Genomic DNA, 18,558 nt, shown 5'->3' on the forward strand with positions numbered 1-18,558 from the left:
AAAAGCATATGCGTCTAGCAACCATGTCCGTCGCTATTGCAAAATGATCCTTATTGCAGAAACATTTTGCCAAAAAAGGTATACGTGTCTAGCAAGCGGAGGGCTCTCCCAATGAGGAGCCACGCAGATTCTTCACGCATAACACAAACAACCAACTACTCCGGATGAGGAGTGACTGGTTCACGTCCTATCAGTTTGCCGCCCACTTCATAGTTTGTTACGATGGGGAAGATGAGCGGTGGCATGAGCCTCATGTGGCCACGTGGCAAACAAAGGAGGTGGCAGACGTGAGAGCGCAATTAGTCAGTTCGAAGGTAACTTTTCCCTATTTTAAATGGTATAGTTGACTCTAAACAAATATCATAATGCTAGTAATTATATTATAAATTTGGAGGGAAATGTAGTCCGAAATTTCATCAACACGAGTTATGTACTAACATTTAGATACATTACGACCACACACTATTCCAGCCTTCTCATCCTATCAGCGTTTTCGGTCGTCGATCTGTAGTTGTGGACGTTTCTAGCCATTGAATCTAACTACAGTCGCGCCTGGGCTTAGGTTGCTCATTCTAGAGAGCTACACGGGCTTAGCTGCTGCTCCAGTAACAAAATTGGCCATCTACCCTTATTTGGGCCTACTGGGCCTTTGGTGTATGTGCGGCCGAAGGAAAAAATCATGCAGTGAAGCGTTGTGTGTGAGGCGAGCCACGAGCGACATGTTGCGTACGACGACGACGGCGGCGATTGCAATCCATCCGGCCGCTTCCATATCCCACCAACACCCGCCGCCCGATCCATGCCACTCTCGAGCATGTACCTGATGCTGAGCCGAAGCAAGCCGACCGCGCCGACCTGGCAGGCCAGATTCGCCATGCGTCCGATTCCTGACGGGACTTATCTGTGGAATCCCGCCCACCGATCACACCTCCTCTGAGGTACAGCCGTGGGCGCGAGTTCCTCTGATCTCTTCGTCGCTGACCTCATTGCATAAATTTCTGGCCTGCATGATTTTTATGGAAGCTATTTGGGGAATGCCGACCCTATGGTCCTGTGGTGTACGTAGTGGTGTACGTAGTTGTATGCATGATTTTTAGGGATTTCGTGATCTGCCAGGATTAGGTATGTAGCTTCTGATTGTGTGTTCTTTAACTACCAAAATAACCGAGAGCATTTGCGTGGCAGTAGTAGAACTTTATGTTCAGTTTAGTTCTCTGCTCACTATATCTACTATATATCTTTGGTTAAGGAGAGTGCTAGCCGGAAGATAGAGTTTGCCCATTGAAGAAGTGCTGCTGGGTGGACTCCGTTCTTCATCTCCAGCCTCTGATTTTTATCTCTCGTGGGTAATTGTGCTGAAGAAAGTCGAGAGGTATGTCCCTCCTAGATCTCCTGTTCTACTTGCACTTCTTTGTCTAGGGCTTGGCCTAGCTGCAAAGTCTCACAAAATAATCAAATAGCATTACCTTGTGTTTGCCTTCTTATGTGCTTGATCAATTACAAAACATTTACCATCAAAAGTTCAGCGTTTCACTAAAAGAATAATCAAAAGTTTAGCACAAACTCAAACTAACTTTAGCACATTAGATCAAAGAAAATTTCCCAGTCCTACAATATTGCTTTACTGAATGCCGGTTAACTTTGACTACCAATTAATATATGTTTATATAGGCAAATTAACTTTCATATTTTGTAGACACTTCCCAAGCAAACCAATTAACATTACCTCCTCTAGCCCTAGAAAAGACATTCATCTGATGTATTGTGCTAACAAAACCTATAGGTTTAGGCAAATTCATTTCTTCATATATGTAAGAAAATTCATAACATTCCATTGTAGAAATAGACGGGCACAGCAACGCGCGTCAACAATGATCTAGTAGGTCTTAATTAACACTTACAATGCTTGTAAAATAAGAAGGGACAACTAAGGACACGACCTGAGAGTTACGACGATTATTTTCTCGCCAGCGCTGCAGCTGAAGGCGCCGCCGCAGACATCATATCAGGCACCTTAGGAGAGTTCGGTTGGACCACGGTAAACTGTAGCAAATATGGATGTACCAAAAAATGTAGAGATTTCAAATTAGCAATATTGCGGTTCAAAGGTTAAGTGATGGGTAGTGTCACCTGGCGGCGAGCAGCACTTGGTGTTGTCTTGGACTACGATGGCTGAAAGTGCAGAGAGCAGTCGCGTTGACACTTGTAAAGACTCCCCAGGTGCCATACTACTTCATTGGCGCATGTACATGCAGCAGCAGCGGGTGGAGCCTCAGCACGACGGCGCAGACGAGCGGGTGCTTCCGCGGCAGTGTCAGCCCAGGCCCCTGCCATCATGTCCATCTTGGCCGCGCTGCCTGCGGGCTGCCACTTGAAGCACTGCACCATGGTCGACAATGTCGCCTGCCCCACCAGCATGCGAGGCGCCGGGGTACATACACATTCACGAATACCGCCGCGCCGACCGGTATGTCGTATCCGCTCTCCTTTCAGGGAGGCCGTTGGGTACAGACGCACCGTTTCCTTGGCCACTGCCTGGTACGGCAAGTTTGGGATGTCCGACTTGTCGGCCAGTCGATCCTTGTCGACCACCGTGTCCATCTCCTTCTACCTCTTCTAGAGGAGGTCTGAGTTGTTAACCAACCCCGACAGGACCCACTCCACCGTGATCCTCTTCGGGTGCGTTTGGTTAGGGAACGAAGTGGAATGGAATGTCATGATTCCGTTCTAATAGAATGGGTCGGTTCTATCCTTTGTTCGGTATATGCAAATCTAAGGAATGGAATGGTTATGTTTTAGTGTTTGGTTTCAGATATCTGATGAAATGGATTTGTTCATCCCTACACTTGTCTGCTTGTGATTATGTAGAATATATTGAACTTTGAACTGGATTTCAGTCAATCAAAAACCATCGGATGCATTGGCACACACATATGGGCAAGATTAAGCTGAATTAGAAAAGAGCGGTGCATACACTGAATCAGATTTCAGAACACCAAATACAGCTGGTTTCAGTCAAATGGTTGATCTCGGCAAGACAAAGACTGAATTGGATGGGGAGCTCAACAGTACAGGCCTTAGCCCCAATCGTCGGCGCACTGGTTGGGCTCGCTGGGCGCCGGCACAGGACTGGAGACACCTGGGCGCGAAGACCACGCCGAGCGGTGCACAAGGCCGCACAGCTGCGCATACTACAGATCAACGCCGTCCCTCGCGGCCATCCAGCGCGGCCGTCTCGTGATGCATGAGGCCATGCAGGAGCTGCTCGTGCACTTTGGTACAAATCTACGCCGCTGCCCTCCTCCATTAGCCGCCGTCTCTTGGTGCCCGCCGTCGCTCGCCTCCATCCGGCGCCGTCTTTCGGTGCCCGCCGTCGCTCGCCTCCATCCAGCGCCGTCTCTCGGTGCCCGCCGTTGCTCTCCTCCCTCCAACGCCGCCTATTGCTACCCGCCGCCACTCGTGTCGAGAGAGGAAGAGGCGATAGAGTTGCGGGAGTGCGAGGAGAACGACCGGTTTCATGTGGTCCGCTCGATTTGGAAGTACGAGCGCGTTCCGCATCTGAGAGGAATATTCGGTTCGTGGGAACTAGTCGGTTACCGTTCCAGCTCTATGCCAAATTGATGACTGCAACCAAACACACTCTTCATGTATGTCTGTCCCGATCATGAGATGTCCTACACCAATTAATGATTTTTAAGCACTGCATCGATTCGCCGCATCGTGGATCCACACATCAAGTGATTGATAGAGTAATACCATCATGAAAGCCTTGATGTTGTCCTTGGTGAGCTGCATCTCGACGGCGCCAACTTCTTGCATGTGAGTATATCCAGAATATCCTTCCCTTGCCCCTCACCGGCTGTGTCGTTGTTCTCCCACTGTTGTCGCCGCTTGACTCCCTCGCCATGAGTACCATCTTCATTATGACCTCAAACCTGCGGTGCATGGCGTCCAAGCGCTCTCCTAGGCCTTGCACGTCCTTGAACACGCCGATGTAGTCCTGCAGGCTGAACGTGCTTGTGAGTTCGGTCGTCTCAGCGACTACGCTCGACATCTACCTGGTTTCGTTGTTGTCGCCGGGCCAGCAGAAGGGGATGATCAAATAAGAGTCGGCAGCAAGGCAGCAGAAGAGGAGATCCAATCGGCCCAAGCGGGTTACCGTGCTCATGAAGGAAACATACGGAGCTGACCGGGGAAGAGGAGAGAGATTTTTATTTGGGCCAATAGCTCTTGTGCGACGTTTTTCATGCGAATTGGAAGGAGTGCGACGTTGTTGGAATGAATGGCTTTGATGCGACGTTTTAGAAGCAAACAATAGCTCCAATGCGACATGGCTCTGTTTAACCATGAAATGAAAAACACGAGGAGTTAGCGATTCGAGTTATGACACGCGAGACCTAGCAGTTACTCGCATGCGGGTGGGACCCACAACTTATCCGCGCAAGCATGCCCGTGCTCATCAGCGTGCCCCGACCCGAGCCAGCCCATCCCCCCTCCCCCCCACCGCCCTCCATTGCTTGCCCTACCCCTTTCCTCTCCCACCTTCTTCTTCCTCTGCTCTGGCAACGAAGCACGCCGCCGGCGAGTGATGTCTAGCTCGACTTTGGCCTCCCGCCAATCATGGACGTAGTACGGTCCACTGCCATTGACAAGATGCCCCGATTGCCTGCGCATGGAGCCTCTGAAGCATTTGACTTGTGTGAGGGAAGAAAATGGCAACCGTAGGCGCGAGTTTGTGAAATGCTTGAGCAAGCCACAGGAGGGGCAGGTTAGATCTGTGTTCTTGACCAATCTATGGTCTAATTTCTCCCGATTTCTTTCTTTTTTCCTCGAATTAGGGCGGTGGATCAGGGTGGTGGATCTAGGATTCATGCGCCGCCGGCCCCCTGTTTTTCAGGTTCTGAAGAAATGTGGGCTTTTTGAGTGGCTCGATGACTATGTTGAAAGGTTGAAATTGGAGGGATCAACCCGAACCCAAGAGCTCAATTTTAGGGGGCGGCTTCCCATGGAACAAGCCCCCAATTTGGCGGACAGAGCCGATCCGATGATGCATAGTGCAGAAATGAAGTGTGAATTAAAGAAAATTGGCAAGCAACTAAAGCATCTGATCGATTTGAAGCAGCAAGCAAATATGATGGCTGGAGCATTTTATGGTTGTGTCATTGCTATGGGTTTATTTTACTTGATGTTCATCAATCGCTAGAATTTGTTAGAGTTTCAGTTAGTGTGTTAGCTAGTTTCAGGAGTGCCCAGTAGTTTGAGTTAGCCAGGGATCATTTGTTAGATGAATTTGAATTTGTGTGAAGCAAAACTTGCTTGAATTATTGTAATGATATTCTCAGGGGCCTATTCGGTGTTCATGCTCTGTTTCCTCTGTTTTTGTTCTTCGGTTAACAGAGTACACGCCCCACCCAAATTCAGTTTCTAGTAAAAACAAAACTGGGCTGCCGAATAGATGTTGGGCCATGAGAAAATGGGCCCTGAGAAAATAACCATGCCCAAGACCAGCCCACCCGCGTAGGGGCACCATCCCACCTCTAACTTCGGCAAATAAAATGGGGCCCAATAAAATGTTACTTGTTTTTACTTTGGCCTTTTTCTTGCACTAAATTTTGTGATGGATCATTTTTTGATGCACTAAAACTAAATGTTAATTGTTTTTATGCATGTCTACGGTTCCATGAACTAAATGAGTTGCATGCTTGCATGAAGTGTCCGAAGTAAATTAGTTTGCATTTCCTAGTTGCATGTCCATAGTGGGTTTGCATGGGGCTCCTAGTTGCATGTCCATGGTTTGGCCAATATTTTGAAGATGGTGTGTGTGGTGATTGGGGTGTAGCAACCCGGGCCCGTAGCAACCCATAGCAGTTCATGAATAATAAGCAAGAACAACCCATAGCAATCCACAAATAATAGCACGAAACACACAATATATATAGTAGAATAACGATTATATAGAAGCATAACGATTACAACCCATAGTTCCATGATAGCCTTACAACTCCATGATAGCCTTACAACTTAAAGTACTAATAAAACTTAATAATAGTAGCATAACGATTACAACTTAAAAGAATTAATATGATAGATCTATAGCAAGTTAGATAGATCGGGGGGCACCAAACGCGGGTTCTTCTTCGGGTTCTTCTCCTCCTCCTCCGGGACCACCTCGCTCCTCCGGCGCCGCCCTTCACTCCTCCCTGTTGTTGATGGGGTACGGGAGCATGTGCATAACACCGTTGTTGGGGAATATGTCGTTGAAGTCGGTGAAGATATTATAGGTGGTGAAAGCTATGAACTCACAACCAACCCAATACGCTCGCCCGAGGAGATGGAAAGCATCGAAAGGGTTAGTGAACGTGGCGAGGAGCCCAACCACAACGCCGTTGTGGTTGACCTCCTCAAGATGGTACATCCAAGGAGAGTCGTGGGGGAGGTGGCGGAAGCCGGCCGCAAGGAAGAACTCCGTTAACTCCCTTGCGCCCCTCCACCTCGAGATCGCCCAAACCCTAAGGGTTCTCTCTACATACACTCCGGCCGGGTAGAGCCTTTCCGGCATGGTTGGGGGGAAGCGGTAGGTGGGAGCGTTGTACTGCATGGTGGCGGGGTGGCTCGAGGGCTCGATCGGGTTTGATGGAGAAGAAGGAAGAAGGAGGGCAGAGTAGGCAGAGGATGGGGTGTGGATGAGGAGGGAGAGGAAGACGATAGTGCCCGGCTTAAATAGCCCAAGTGCGACGTGGTTTCACCCCGTAGAATTAATGGGCGGGTGGCGTTTGGTGGTGCCCCATGAAAGTGTGTACACGAGCGTGGGAAATGGGCTGCGATCCTTCTGTGCCACCGGTCGCGGGTCAAGGGGGACGGGCTCACGCACGCGTCTGTGCCGTCGTGGGTCAAAGGGACACGCCTGCCCCAGGTTCTCTGCGTGTGCCACCCGTGCATTCATGCCATAGCCCATTAATTTGCCCATCTTGCTAGGGCCTGGCTAGAGGGCAACGTTCGGTCGATAATGGACGCCTTCATTTTCCCATCTTGTAACGGGCAGCATGCTGTTTGAACTGCATCGATACCCACATCGATACCCCATGCCAGTATTGCGTCCTCAAAGAGGAGCACCCCATGTACAGCACGCCATGCAGCGTTGGCTTTTTGGTTTTCTTCATCGGGCTGCTGCATTGTGGCCGGGTGCATGCTTTGATGCGACGCTGCATCGGTTCTAATGGTAGGCATGCGACAGCTTACTGCGTCAATAGGGGTGATGGAGTTGGGCTACGTCGAGGGCGATGCATGCAACGCACGGGCGCAGTTCTGCGGGCGGGCATGCATGCTGTGGGTAGGCACGGGCACGCATGCAACGATGGAAAGGGAACTGTGTAGGCTTGGTCCATGCACCGCGTCAACTCTTGCCGTTGGATTCAAATGAACGGTCCTGATGCCCCAACGAGAGAGGCTGATCCAAACCCCACCTATTCAACCAATCAACGTGTCTCATGCAGATCGATGCGCATTGTAGCTAACCCAAACGTCTGATCTCAACCGTCCACACACAACGAACAACGACCCAGTAGTGTGCGGGGTTTTGAGGGGTTTTGAGAGGTTTTGAGGGGTTTTGACTGATTATGGTTGAGCATAACTAATTCAAAAAAATCAAAAAAATATATAACTTGCGCACATAGTCTTATTATGTCGTATAGTAACGAGAAAAAAATATAAATATGGTTTACATACATTTTTACGAAAAATCCTTCACAAAATTGTCATTCCTCAAACAATGTAGTATGGAGTTCAAGGGAGAGAGTAGTGGGCACCCGAGAGTAGGTGGGGTTTTGAAAATGAAAAGTGTGAAAACATCACCAAAACTCCATTTTGGATTAACTAAGAAAGATCTTAACTTACTTTTCTCATTTTTCATGTTTTAAACTTGTTTTATATATATAATTTTATATTAAACCTTGTTTTTTCAAAAATAAAAGAAAATAATAGAAAATTAATTCAATAAAGAGTGAGACTTTAGATTTACACTATATAGGTAGAATAGGTGTGTAGAAAAATTATTTGGCTGGTTTAGACAAGGTGCCAAAAAACTTTCTTAAATATGAGGTCGTTTACCCTACCTTTGGAGGTCATTTGAGACACACTTTTCATGACTATGAGTTCAACTTACTAAAAGGGCTCGGAATGATCAGCAAGCAAACATATTTCAGTTGAGGTACTTTAGATAGCATTAAAACATCAATACCCTATCCCTAATTCAAATTTGAGCCCAATTTTGAATTTGAATTTGAATTTTATTTGGATGGTTTAGACAAGGTACCAACAAACAAGTTCGAATAGAAATACGGGGATACATAGTGACTACCAGTACACACCAAGTTACAAATATTATTACATGCCCCAAATTTTCAAACTGTTCTCTATTCTACCTCTTCCTACCACGTCGTGTGCCCTTCTTCGCCTTAGCACTTCTTGTTTTTGGTTCTACTACACACACAAGTTCACTTATCATCTTGGTTTTCTTCACTGGTCTTTTTAACACCTCGTCAACACCCTCGTGATCAGTGTCTTCAATCTCAATGTTGACAGCAGTTTCAGTTTCTTCGGTGTGTACCTCAACATGGGTTTCTTCAGTCTGAACCTCAACACGCTCAGGTTCAGTTTCAACCTCGAGAGCAGTTTCTTCAGTCTGAATGTTGACATCAATTTCAGTTTCTTCGGTGCGCACCTCCACGTCAGTTTCTTTAGTCTGAATGTTTACTGTAGCAGGATTTTCTTTGGTCTGCTCAGGCTCAGGCACACTTCTCTTCTTTCTACCGCCATTGACTCTTGCTTTTTTTTGTTGGCCAACACTGTTCAACAACAAGGGGCTGACTTTCTCGCTTCCTCCTGGCCATTGGGAAAATGTTATAGATATAGTAATTGGAAAAAAGCACAAAATCAAAACACAGACAAATAAACAAGAACATAATTTGGCTTATCAGGAGTGTAACGGCATTTGACAGATCCCACTCTATGCCCAAGTTCCTGGGACAACTTGCATCTGTTTTTGTTACCTTTTTGAGCCCTTTTTGGCTTTCCATCTTTCTTTCCCTTCTTACTACTCCCACCTTTCTCAAACCATGCCTTGAATCTACTCTGTTTAGACCTGCCAGCCTTTCTTTTTGTCAAGGGAGGACACACGGAAAATTCAATGTCCACTTCTGTAGTGACCCGACCCGAATGGATCAAGTCTCTGTGCTTAAGTGTCATCCCTGAATCGGTATGCTGACACACACAATACTCGAGGATTTATAACAGAGGTAAATCACATGTAAAAGTAACGTAAATACTATTACCTCAATCCAAAATATAGCGGAAGTAACAAGGTTGTGGATTCCCATCAACACCAACGGCAAAGTTGAGTGTAGAAATCGTAACCCTAACGTATCACTTACTCGTCGTAAGATAATCCTGCAACATGAGACGTTGCAGCCACAAAGGGTCAGTACATTGAATGTACTCGCAAATTCACACCATAGAGAATGATGAACAACGACTATCACTACATGCATATTTGGCTGGTGGAAAAGCTCTATGGTTATAAGGTTTTTGCGAAAAGCCAATTTTTCCCTACTGCAAAGGAATACATTTTAATTAAACTATCATGGTGGTTGTTGAACATTGAGAATGGTTGACAGCATTCTCAATCCCAATTAAGTAACATCATTAAACCCAACAAAATTAAATTTTAGAGTAACATGTTGAGATTCACATGATAATCCAGGTACTAGATACTCAAGATGTCCATAACCGGGGACACGGCTAATCATGATTAGTTATATACTCTGCAGAGGTTTGCGCACTTTTTCCCACAAGACTTGATCGCCTCCGTTTGGTTTCTCGCACTACATGGTGTTTGAGAAGACGGATGACCGAGACATAGTCTTTCGGAAGCGCTAGCACCTTACGATGGATAGACCGTTACACCTACTTTCCCCTACATCTGCTAGTCTACCCTGTAAGAGTTCGCACGACTTAATCAACTATAATAGAGCCCATAATAGCTTGTGGCTGCACACGGAAGTTTCTAGTATGAAAAATCTCATGATCCTTTTGGGCCTGGGTGGCGGTCCAAAAAAACAGGCAATCCTGGTCTACCCAGGTGCCTCAATCCACCCAGATGTGTGTTTAAGTTGCCACCTTAGATAAACCATTAATTAACAAACTCACATCTGTCATGAATATCACTCACCCAATCCACGACTACGAGCATAGCATGGCAATGTAAGCATAACGTAATAGTAACTCCCAATGTTTGAATGCAGGGCAATAGGTTCCTACCTCATCAACTACTTCCCAAAACCCACATGTTATCAATCCTACTCATGCAATGTTTGAGGGTTGAAACTAATGCATAAAAACTGGGTATGAAAGGGATATGATCAAAGTGTGAACTTGCCTGCAGTGTTGATGAAGATGATTCGCACTCAAAAATCTTGATAGCTCTACTCGTCACACTCCGATCAATCTATCGTAAGCAAGCAATAGTAACCACACATAAGCAATCACTCAAAAGATCAGAACGATCGAAGAAGACGCTTCGGAGAACTTCAAAACCAAGCAAATAACTCTTGCAACATAAAACAATTTCTAACAGTACCAAAATTATGTGAATTTGGCCTTGTCAGAAAGTTTAGGTCAAGAGCTTCGATTTGCAAAAAGAATCAACTGAAACGGAGCTACGAAACTCAAGTTATGATCAAATGAAGTTTGAATCTAAATCTGTTCTAATTAAAATTTTAAAATTTTCAAAAACCTGTTTGAGTTGGATTACTGGATAGTGGAGATCATAACGAAGACGTGAGCATTGGTTTCGTTGAATTTGGACAAACGAGTGAAAAGTAATGATCGTTCGAAGTTCAGGGACTAAACTGTAAAGAAAGTTCATCACGAATAGGCCCCTGACGTAAAAAAACAGAAAAAAAAAAAGAAAAATCTAAATAGCGAACGTTCGCTACCGAACACTACCGAACGAATCGTTCCCTAGAGAACCCTAACTAATGAACGTCCATTAAATAAACCTAACTAAAAAGAAAACCGATCTAAACCGTCCTAGGGTTTTATCGGTCGGGGCGGTTTTCCATTGGAAAACCGGCGGCGAAATTCCGGCGGCTTCCCGCGGTGGCGGGCGTCGGCGAGGAGCGGGGCGATGGCTGCGGGCGAGCAGCAGCAAGGCGCGGCGCGGCAACGGGGAGCGGTGGAGCCATGCGGGCAGGGCGGCAGCGCTGGCAGTGCTAGGGCGCGGCGGCGAGATGTGGTGAGGTGCGAGGCGAGGGGGAGGAGAGACGGGCCCTGGGGCGGCGCCTTTTATGAGGAGGGCGAGGAGGTGGCGTGGGGGAGGGGCAGGAGGAGGCCGGGGCGAAGACGGCGGCGCCGGCGGTGTCGGGCGGGAGCTGGACTCCCCGCTGGAGGTCGGGGACGACCGGGGTGCGGCGTTGGGCCGGCTGGGCCGTGGCCTGGCTGGCGGGGCCGGCCCGGTCTGGTCGGTCGAGAAGTTTTAAAAAAAAACATTTTCCAGAGAAAGAAAAATAAAAACTAAAAAAATAAAAAAAATTACATAGGCATATAATATATCAAAATTTCAGAAAAAGTTTTCTACGACATGCACATTTTTCTGGCATTAAATAAAATACACACAAATTCTAATAATTTAAAGAGTGCTACTGGTCTAATAAAATCCAACAAAAATCATTTTAAAAAACCAAAATGATTTCAAATTAATTTTTTCTCCAATTTTCTAATGTAGGGAATCATGTTACCCTATTTTCCATATGTTTTATTTTTGGAGAAAAATAATTTGAATAAAACCCAAATAACTCCAAATTGAAAAAAATAATTCCAAAAGAACTTTGAATTTGATCCTTTTAACTTCCAACTCATATTTCATATATTTTGAAGAAGTCATTTTATCTTCTCTCATGAAAATCATTGAGTTGCTTGAAGTTTATGAATTTGAAATATTTTCAACCGAAATTCAAATATTTTCAACAACCCTTTTCATTTAATTTAAATGGAAGAAGTCATGTCATCTTCTCTCTAGGGTTTCATGGTGAAAAGAATTTGAATTCACGGAGATCATAAAGCAAATATGAAAGTTTGGGAAAGTCCTTTTATTCCCTCTCATTTAACTTTCAAAAAGTTTCGAATTCACTCACTTTCAGACAATCAATCAAATCTATATATTTATTATAACATTTCAAAATTTAGATTTTTTGGATGTTACAAACCTACCACCCTTAAAATGAATCTCGTCCTCGAGATTCGGAGAAGCTAGCAAGAAATAGGTTAGGGTTTGGGGGTCTCCTCAAAATCCATCGATCATCACACGGGGTCTGGGGTGCTACCACCCTTAGAAGCATGGTTACAGTTCCATCAAAACTCATATACTCCATCCTTATTCTTGAAAGTGCCGGTCTTTTCAGATCGTAAGGATAATTCCTTATTCTGGGCTCTTTCGGTAGTGGCATAACCTTTTCCTCAATTCTTCTGTCTTTCATCTTGGTAAGGTTCTTCTGTGACTGGGTCTTCTTAGCTGACGGGTCTGGCGCCAAAACTAAACAACTAATCGATATCTCATGGTGGTCAACAATTTATGGTTTCTCCTGCAGGGAATGGGTCTGGGTTGATCCTCACCGTATAACCTACGGTTGGCAAAAGCTGCCTTATACAAGGGAAAAATACCTATACCATTCTAAGTTTTAAACAAGGTTTTGATCGTCGTCTCTCTACTATAGGTAAGTCACTCAGATTTACCATCCCAGATAGCAAGGCGAATAATAAGAGTAAGTCGGTATGGTGATCAATCCATCCCGCACCCAAATCATTACCTTGTATACGGTTTAGCGAATCTCGCATTCTAACACTCGGTCATCCTCACAAGCATTGTAGAATTTCTCTTGTCGACGAACCAAGTTCGGATATATCCATAGATTCTGCAAGCCAGACAAACATCTATCGTTCCTTCACAACTCTCAGGTTTTGCGTAAACCCCTATAAAATTGTATGTCGATAAACGTCGTATCTTCCTCCATGGTTTTCCTTCAGCAAGAATGTGCTCGCTTCTTGGCAGGTCCTGGGCCTATGGGTTATGGCCCATCTCATCACTTGTAGTCTTTGAACTTATCATCGGGCAACTGATCATTATTCCAACTTTCTAGTATTCTTAAATCCATCCTATTTTACTATCTTCCTTCCTTCTATTGGCACCAAACTAGGACATGATTACTCAGACTCATCATGGAGTTTCCATTGATCCATATTTCCAACATCATACCTCCTTTATATCCAATAGTAATTCATCTCTTCATCCTCGTGGGATATCCCACATACCGAGTTAAAAACTTATACTTATGAAGTCCATATTCCACTTCGTGGAACATCATTATCCTTTCCAGGGTCAAGCGTCCTTACAGGGGAATATTGGCCATCTCTGCATGGCACTTCTTCAACTGGGAAACGTGAAACACATCTTGAACTCCTGACAGTCCTTCGGGTGACTCCAACTTGTTGGACACTTCTTCCATACGCTCAAAAACTCGGTACAGTCCTACAAATCTCGGGGCTAACTTTCCCTTAACTCCAATCCGTTTAACTCCTCGTAGAGGGGACACACGAAGACATGCTCTGTCTCCAATCTCATAGACTACCTCCATGCGTTTTTAAGTCTGCAACTCTTCTGCCTGGACTGAGCTACCTTCAGTCTATCTCGAATCAACTTAACATTCTCTTCTGATTCCTTGATCACATTTGGTCCAAACAACTGACGGTCTCCAACTTCATCCCACATACTCTTGGGGTATCACACATATCGAGACAAAACTCGTATTCATTTTGTCCGAAATCCACTCAGTGGAGTATCCTTATCTTCTTCAGGGGTCAAGGGTTCTTAAAGGGTACTACCACCCTTAAAATGCACAAATCTTCCATAGACCATATTTCTCACATACTCAAAAATGGTCAAAATCTTTCTTCATAGAGTAACAACTCATAAAATCCATATCAGTACCAACGATGCTAACTTTCTCAATTTCTCAAAGTATTACAATCTCCCGCACTTCCATTACATGCCTCAACTCAACACCTCAATATAAAAGAAAATGTTCTCACTTCTACTACTCCATTTCTTTTGTTGCAAACTCACTATCTAGCACAAGTCTCCTTCTCCTTGGGGCATCCTCTGGCAAAGTGCCCTGCTCTATTACAACGAAAACATATTACTTCTGACAAGTCTCGAGGTTTCCTTTTTGGGCAACTGTTGAGGTAGTGCCCTGACTCCTTGCACCTGTAACAGGTGATATGACTCAGGTCCTTCCTGGAATCCAATCTACTTCTCTTCCTGGACTTTTCCATTCCAATCATGGATTCTATTTCTTGTGAGTCATACTCTACTACCTCCGTAGGGAATTCTACTAGATCCCCATTCAAACAATTTTGGGAGATGTGTCCTTTTTCTCCACATGAATAGCAAGACTTAGTGCAGGGTTTACTCGGGCCCTCTTTAGGTGTGTCCTGCACCTCTTCCTTCATCACAGTTTCTTCTAAAATTTCCATGAGGGCTCCTTTCATTACTTCTTTCTTCTGCTGGATGGTTCGTTGTACCATGGGGTAAATGTGCACTGAGCAGGATAGTGGGTAGTCCCTTCACACAAGAAACAAGTAATCTGCCTAATTGGGCATTCTTCAATTGGGTGACTTCCTTCACAATTAGGGCATTCATCCTTGTGTTCTTTATGGGTGTGTCCTATTTCTCCATAAATCTTGCATGCACAAGGTTTCTTCATATCCTTTCCATAAGGCTTCAACTTCTGGGACACAAGCCGAGACTTTGGCAGAGTCAACTTAAATTATTTCCAAGTGGTTACTCCTTGCCATCCATTGATGGTTTGGTACATCCTCCACCAAGTAGCAGCACCTCTTTCAAAGCACTGAAGAGCATGCTGGGTCATATCCTTTCCGACTATAGGGTTATTCTTCATGTGATCCTCCATGTTCTGAATCCATCGGTCCGTCTCCAACTGACTCATCAGTCCAGAAAATACAAGCTCATTTTCATTCATCCTCTATTGGGTCCATGGGTTTGGGGTGAGATAAGAGAGATAGAGAGGGATGCACACAATACAAACAAAAGTTTTGAAAAGACAGATTTTATAGTGGCTGTCGAAAAACATCAAACAAATGACAGCTCACAAACGTCGCATCTAACGTAGGTATATAATAGGGGTTTGGTCTTCTAAAGGTCAATAAATCTTCAACGTCTCCAAACTCTTCAAGCCTTGTTCATGCCTCCAATGGCTTCTTCCGATCATGCTTGTCTTTCTCAAGTTCTTTTGCCAGATCAACTCTGTTGACGCGAAGTCTCTCGTGACGTCCTTTAATATTCTGGAGTTGCATTCCAAACTTCTGGTTTCAACATCCTTCGCATGAACCATGGTCCTACTGTCCTTCAGTTCCTGACGAATCTCCAGTGTCTCGAGGTTTTGCTCCTCCAGCTTGGCTACTTCAGCTTCTTGGACCTAAGTTCTTCACAAAATGCTCCTTGTCAAAATACGGCTTCTTGTAGCTCCATCTTAACTTCTTGATGTAACACACCAGATCCTGGTGATAAACCGGCTAGGGTTAGAACTTCATCTTTTGCTGATAGCTGCTACGTCAGCCTTCTACCATCCAATCCTTCCGAAGAAATGCCTGCTTAACTCAGCCCGGTGACAAATAGCATAAGCGGGTGATGACATCACGGATAACCGTGTTTCTGCTCTTGTCATTTCCATGAGCTATCTCTCCATAGTTGATATCTCCTGCCTTAGGGTTTTTCCTTGACAAAAATTCGAGTTCTAATGCTCCATGTTCCGGTCTTTCTCCGATAACCCTTGATCTCGGGTTTTGACAACCTTCATAATCTGCCAAGTTCCATAAGGGTAGCCTTCCTAGGTCATACAAATCTGGGAATTCTTCAGAGCCTTCAAATTCTACTTGTCTTCGGTCTTCAACCGTTGTAGTTTCCATTATTCAGATGCACGGAAAATACTCTTCATTCCGAAGTGGTCTTAGTTGTCCAATATCTTGTACTTCTTGGAGTGGTCTCATCAGTCGAATCTTCGTGTGGTCAAAAGGGGAAAGGGGTATGGTCTCACTAAAGGGAATTTTTGAATAAGCTCAGAAGAGAAGAGAGGTAAAAGATTTTTTTTTGAAAGGGAAAGTTTTAGAGAAAATCCTTTCTATTGGCTTGCCAGTTTCTAGGGTCACGTCCTACAATCAACACGTGCTCTGATACCATCTTGTAGCGACCCGACCCGAATGGATCAAGTCTCTGTGCTTAAGTGTCATCCCTGGATCGGTATGCTGACACACACAGTACTCGAGGATTTATAACAGAGGTAAATCACATGTAAAAGTAACGTAAATACTATTACCTCAATCCAAAATATAGCGGAAGTAACAAGGTTGTGGATTCCCATCAACACCAACGGCAAAGTTGAGTGTAGAAATCATAACCCTAACGTATCACTTACTCGTCGTAAGATAATCCTGCAACATGAGACGTTGCAGCCACAAAGGGTCAGTACATTGAATGTACTGGCAAATTCACACCATGGAGAATGATGAACAACGGCTATCACTACATGCATATTTGGCTGGTGGAAAAGCTCTATGGTTATAAGGTTTTTGCGAAAAGCCAATTTTTCCCTACTGCAAAGGAATACATTTTAATTTAACTATCATGGTGGTTGTTGAACATTGAGAATGGTTGATAGCATTCTCAATCCCAATTAAGTAACATCATTAAACCCAACAAAATTAAATTTTAGAGTAACATGTTGAGATTCACATGATAATCTAGGTACTAGATATTTAAGATGTCCATAACCGGGGACACGGCTAATCATGATTAGTTTATACACTCTGCAGAGATTTGCGCACTTTTCCCCACAAGACTCGATCGCCTCCGTTTGGTTTCTCGCACTACATGGTGTTTGAGAAGACGGATGACCGAGACATAGTCTTTCGGAAGCGCTAGCACCTTACGATGGATAGACCGTTACACCTACTTTCCCCTACATCTGCTAGTCTACCCTGTAAGAGTTCGCACGACTTAATCAACTATAATAGAGCCCATAATAGCTTGTGGCTGCACACGGAAGTTTCTAGTATGAAAAATCTCATGATCCCTTTGGGCCTGGGTGGCGGTCCAAAAAAACAGGCAATCCTGGTCTACCCAGGTGCCTAGATAGGAAATCCTGGAATACCCAGGTGCCTCAATCCACCCAGATGTGTGTTTAAGTTGCCACCTTAGATAAACCATTAATTAACAAACTCACATTTGTCATGAATATCACTCACCCAATCCACGTCTACGAGCATAGCATGGCAATGTAAGCATAACGTAATAGTAACTCCCAAGGTTTGAATGTAGGGCAATAGGTTCCTACCTCATCAACTACTTCCCAAAACCCACATGTTATCAATCCTACTCATGCAATGTTTGAGGGTTGAAACTAATGCATAAAAACTGGGTATGAAAGGGATATGATCAAAGTGTGAACTTGCCTGCAATGTTGATGAATATGATTCGCACTCAAAAATCTTGATAGCTCTACTCGTCACACTCCGATCAATCTATCGTAAGCAAGCAATAGTAACCACACATAAGCTCACTCAAAAGATCAGAACGATCGAAGAAGACGCTTCGGAAAACTTCAAAACCAAGCAAATAACTCTTGCAACATAAAACAATTTCTAACAGTACCAAAATTATGTGAATTTGGCCTTATCAGAAAGTTTAGGTCAAGAGTTTCGATTTGCAAAAAGAATCAAGTGAAACGGAGCTACGAAACTCAAGTTATGATCAAATGAAGTTTGAATCTAAATCTGTTCTAATTCAAATTTTAAAATTTTCAAAAACCTGTTTGAGTTGTATTACTGGATAGAGGAGATCATAACGAAGACGTGAGCGTTGGTTTCGTTGAATTTGGACAAATGAGTGAAAAGTAATGATCGTTTGAAGTTCAGGGACTAAACTGTAAAGAAAGTTCATCACGAATAGGCTCCTGACGTAAATAAACAGAAAAAAAGAAAAATCTAAATAGCGAACGTTCGCTACCGAACACTACCGAACGAAATCGTTCGCTAGAGAACCCTAACTAATGAACGTCCATTAAATAAACCTAACTAAAAAGAAAACCGATCTAAACCTAACTAACCGAAATAAAAACCGTCCTAGGGTTTTACCGGTCGGGGCGGTTTTCCGTTGAAAAACCGGAGGCGAAATTCCGGCGGCTTCCCGCGACGGCGAGCGTCGGCAAGGAGCGGGGCAATGGCTGCGGGCGAGCAGCAGCAAGGCGCGGCAGCGGGGAGCGGTGGCGCGATGCGGGCAGGGCGGCAGCGCTGGCGGCGGTGCGGCGCTAGCTGCGGCGGCGAAGTCCGGAGGCAGGCGGCGGTGCTAGGGCGCGGCGGCGAGATGTGGTGAGGTGCGAGGCGAGGGGGAGGAGAGACGGGCCCTGGGGCGGCGCCTTTTATGAGGGGGGGCGT

Source organism: Triticum urartu, chromosome 2 (genome assembly GCF_003073215.2).
Source record: "Triticum urartu cultivar G1812 chromosome 2, Tu2.1, whole genome shotgun sequence".
NCBI classification, from domain to species: Eukaryota; Viridiplantae; Streptophyta; class Magnoliopsida; order Poales; family Poaceae; genus Triticum; species Triticum urartu.